At 33.4% G+C, this 4978-nt stretch overlaps 1 non-coding gene across 1 annotated transcript; it reads left to right on the top strand.

The window, feature by feature from the left end:
- The first annotated feature begins 2291 nt into the window (after positions 1–2291).
- LOC130850584 (U6 spliceosomal RNA) lies at positions 2292–2396 on the top strand. Its single transcript, XR_009052951.1, has one exon. It is a non-coding gene; the product is annotated as a U6 spliceosomal RNA (small nuclear RNA).
- Positions 2397–4978: the final 2582 nt, after the last annotated feature.

Genomic DNA, 4978 nt, shown 5'->3' on the forward strand with positions numbered 1-4978 from the left:
AAGAAAAGAAGTTATCGGAGTTCAGTGTTGGGGTAGATGAAGGATGGTGATCAAGAATATTCCTCTCTCAATCTTCCAATTTATCCCTCCCATGGGAAAAGAATTTCTTAAAAAGTGGATATATGTATACCTGATTCACTTTGTTGTACAGCAGAAACTAACACAATATTTTAAATCAACTCTACTCCAATAAAAATTAAAAAAAGAGAACATTCCTCTCACAGAGCAGAACCAGTGTGAACTAAGCGACTATCTCTGTTGCCAGAGCAGGAAAACTTCAAAATCCTGCCCATCAGAGTTCAATCCTTCCTATCGACCAGAGACTGGTATGTATTTCCCATTCCTTGCTTTTAATTATTTTTTTAAGTTTTTATTTTGAAATCATTTTAGACTTACCAAAAAGTTGCAAGAATGTAGGTTTCTTTATACCCCTCTCCCAGCTTCCCCCAAAGTTAACATTTTGCATAGTCGTAGTACAATGATGAAACCTAAGAAATTAACATCAGTGCAATCTGTTAAGCTAGAGACTTTATTTTGGATTTTACCAGTTTTTCCACAAATGTCTTTTTTGTTTGCTTTTTTCAGCATTCAATTTGGAATCCTACATCATGAATTCATGTTGGCATGTCCTTATTCTCCTTAAAATATGTGACAGTTCCTCAGTCTTTTCTTGTCTTTCACAACCTTGACCCTTCTGAAGAGTACTGCTCAGTAATTTTGTAGGATTTTCTTCTATTTATATTTGCCTAATGTTTTCTCATGAGTATATGGAGGTTATGAATTTTTGACCAGAATGCCACAGAAGTGGTGTGTCCTTTTCCATGTATCAAGGGGCATATGAAATAAATTTATTTATTTATTTATTTATTATTGGTGATGATAACCTTGATTACATGATTAATATGGTATCTGATGGGTTTCTCCACTGTAAAGCTGCCATGTTTTCCTTTATAAATAAATATCTTGAAGAAATACTTTGAGATTGTACAAATACCCAACTTCTTTTCAAATTTTCACCTACTAATTTTAGCATCAATTAACAGATCTGATGTTGATTTTCATTTCTTCTGTATTTATTAATTGGAAGTCTTCTGTAAGGAAGAGCTATCCTTCCTTCATTTATTTGTTTATTCAATTATTTACTCATATCAATATAGAGTATTATTTATTGTATTTAATGAAGTAAATCTAATATTGTTATTTTTGATGCTAAACTTGGTCCAGGTTTAGCCATTTGGAACTCTTTTAGGTTGGCTTCTGTGTTCCTGCTTCCACCCTCTGGGACCATTTCCTTACTTTCTGGCACCAAGTTTCATTTGTAGTTTCTCTGCCCAGCCCTAGAATCAACCACTTCTCCAAAGGCCTCTGGTTCCTTTTGTGGAGAATGATATCTTAAAAGCAAAGATCTTGGTACTACATGTGCTCATTGCTACAAGCGTGTCATTACTTCTAGACCCTCTCAGTGGACAGAGATTAGAAGTATACGTATATATACTAACTCATGCATGCACATACATCTATGTTTATTTCTGTTTCTATTTGTATTTGTATTTTAAAAAATGAGTTGATAGTGATACCTTTCATTCCAATCCAACACTGTGGTGTTCATTCTAACCTTGCCCCTTGGCTTACTTGTATCTTTTTCCTCAGACAGTGGGAAACTTGGCTCTCATTATGTTTAATATATTTATTGATTTGTTCAACCCTAATACAAACACAGAATTGCTAACTTATTCCCCTGAGAAAAGCAAATTACTAACTAGACTACAGTTTTGTACACTTTTTTTTTATTCTTTAGTCTTACCATAGGACCAAAATACTCTTTTCCAAAGTAATTTAGGTTAATTCTTTTCTTCCCTACTTGCTTTGGTGTAACTATGCTATTAGTTTGTGACAGAGTTAGGGTCACTTGTTAAGTTTGTATTCCATTTTTAGGTCCCCACAACAACATCCTTATTGTTTTTGTTTTTAATTTACATACCTCAAAATTAATATTTGTGGTATGAAACTCTATGAGTTCTGACAAACGCATGTTTGCCATCACAATCACAATACACAACAATTTTATCAGTTCGAAAGTTACTGCTGCTTGTTTTAAATCAACTCTTCTCCACACCCTACCTCTGAAAACTACTGATTTATTTTCTGTCCTATAGTTTTGCCTTGTTCAGAATGTTATATAGATGGAATCACACAGCATGTACTAATTCAGATCTGACGTTTATATAGGATTTTAGAGACCTGGCTTCTTTCATTTAGCAAATTGCATTTACAATTCCTCCATGTGGTGTGCTCACTTCCGCAGCATACACTAAAATTGGAATGATACAGAGAAGATTAGCATGGCCCCTGAGCGCAAGATTCATCTGTGTGGTCGCTTGAATCAATAGCTTGTTCCTTTCTGCTGCTCTGTAGTGTTCCATGGTATGAATGGATGTTTGTTTATCAGTTGAAGGACACCTGAATTGCTGGCAGTTTGAGGTGGTTATGGATAAAGCGTCAATAGACATTTACCTGTAAGTTTTTTCATCAACATACATTTTTATTTATTTTGGATTGGATTTCTGGATTGTATGGCAAGTGTATGTTTAACTTTATAAGGAACTACCAAACTGTTTTCTAATGTGATGGTGCCTTTTTATATTTCCACCAGCAATGTATATGAGTTCCTGTTGCTCCACATTCTCGCTAGTATTTCATATGTCACTTCGTTTTTTTAATTAGCCATTGTGATGGAGTATAGTCATGCCTAATTATGAATTTACTTTGCATTTCCCTAATGATTAAAATGCTTATTTTCTATCCTTGTATCTTCTTTGGTGACGTGTCTATTTAGATCTTTTGTCCAACTTTAATTGGGTTGTTTTCCTGTTACTGAGTTTCAACAGTTCTTTATATAGTCTGAAAATAAATCCTTTGTCAGACATAGAACTTTCCAGTACTTTCCCCATTCTGTGACATGTCTTTATTCTTTTAAACATGTCTTCAGAGCATAAATATTTTCAATTTTGAAAAAATCCCAAATAATTGATTCTTTTTTTTTTACACTGGATTTTTTATATTGGAGTATATAGATTTACAATGCTGTGTTAGTTTCAGGTGACAGCAAAGCGAATCAGTTATACATATATATGTAGAAAACAAGCTTATGGTTACCAAAGGCAAAAGGGAGGGAGGGAGGGATAAATTGGGAGATTGGGATGATGTATATACACTACTATATTTACAATAGATAATTAATAAGGACCTACTGTATAGCACAGGGAACTCTACTCAATAATTGATTCTTTTAAAATGAATTGTGCTTTAGCTGTCATGTAGAGAAACTCATTGCCTAACTGAAGATCAGAAAGATTTTCTCTTGTATTTTCTTTTAGAAATTTTATAATCTTATGTTTTACATTTAGGTCTGTTATCCATTTTTAGTTAATCCATTTTTCATTAAGTTTTAAGGTATAGCTTTTGCATATAGATGATGTTGCAGGCAGAATTCTAACCTGACTCCCTCAAGATTTCCTGCTCTAAGCCATGGCACTGTGAATGTGTGAGATAATCCTCCCTGAGGATGTTACTTTACATGGCAGAAAGAATTATGCAGATATCATTAAAGTTACTAATCAGTTGACTTTCAGGTCTATCAACAGGGAAATAATCTGAATGAGCCTAATCTACTTTACTAACTGGAATACGTATTTGTGTACAGTTCTTTTGGCCTTTAACATTACAGTATCTAGACAAAATGTTATTTTCCAAAGCTCTTTAAAAGTAGTCCGTTTTCTCCAGATGGTTGGAAAAGAGGAAAGCTGAAAGATTCTAAGCATGAGGATTTGATATGTTGTTGCTTGCTTGAAGATGCAGGTGTGAACATGACAAATATTGCAGCTGGCCTCTATAAGGCAGCAAGAAAAGGAAACCCTAGTTCTATGATTATAAGGAATTGGATTCTGCCAACAACCATGTTATTTTGAAAGCAGATTCTTCCCCAGAGTCTCCAGATGAGAGCTCAGCCCAGTTGGCACCATGATTTCAACCTTCTGAGATACTAAGGGTATGTGTATCTTTCCACAAATACATACTATTTTAATTATTGTATGTGTATCTTGAATTTCTAGGATAAACATCACTTGGTTATGACATAGCAATATTTTTATATAGTGCTGGATTTGATTTATGAATATTTCCACTGAGGATTTTTATGTCTCTCTTCATGAGGAGTATTGGCCTATAGGATGTCTTAGAGTAATTTTTGAAATGAGGTTGTGTTAGTTCTTTAACTTTCTTATTTTTCAAAAGTTTTTTTGCTATTCCAGTTTCTTTCCTTTTTTGTATACATTCTAGAATCAGCTTGACAGTATCTACAAAAAAAGCCTGCTGGGATTTTGACTGATATTGCATTGAATCTACAGATTGATTTGGGAAGAAGTAATATCTTAGCAATATTGACTCTTCCCATTTATAAACAAATTATATCACTCCATTTATTTAGATCTTGTTTGATTTCTTTGATCAGTGCTTTGTACTTTTTAGCAGACAGATCTGGCACATTTTAAAATAGATTTATACCTAAAACTTTCGTATCTTTAGTGCTATTGTAAATGGTATTTTTTTTGAACTTCAAATTCTCACTGTTTATTGTTAATTTATAGAAATACAACTGATTTTTGTGTACAGACCTTGTTTTCTGCAACCTTAGTAAACTCACTTATTCTATTATCCTTTTGTAGATTCTTTAAGATTCTCTATGTGCACAAACATCTTGTCTGTGCATAGAGACTGTTTTATTTTTCTCTTTTCTAGTCTGTATACACATAATCTCTTTGTTGCATTGGTTTTATTGCACTGATTAGGACATCTAATACAATGCTGAATAGATTCAGTGAGAGAATATTTTTGCCTTGTTCTTGGTATCAAGGAGAAAGCATTCGATGTTAGCTGCAGGGTTTTTTTGCTTTCTTTTCTTTTTTGTCTTCTTTTGTTT

This window comes from Hippopotamus amphibius, chromosome 3 (genome assembly GCF_030028045.1).
Source record: "Hippopotamus amphibius kiboko isolate mHipAmp2 chromosome 3, mHipAmp2.hap2, whole genome shotgun sequence".
Classification (NCBI taxonomy): domain Eukaryota; kingdom Metazoa; phylum Chordata; class Mammalia; order Artiodactyla; family Hippopotamidae; genus Hippopotamus; species Hippopotamus amphibius.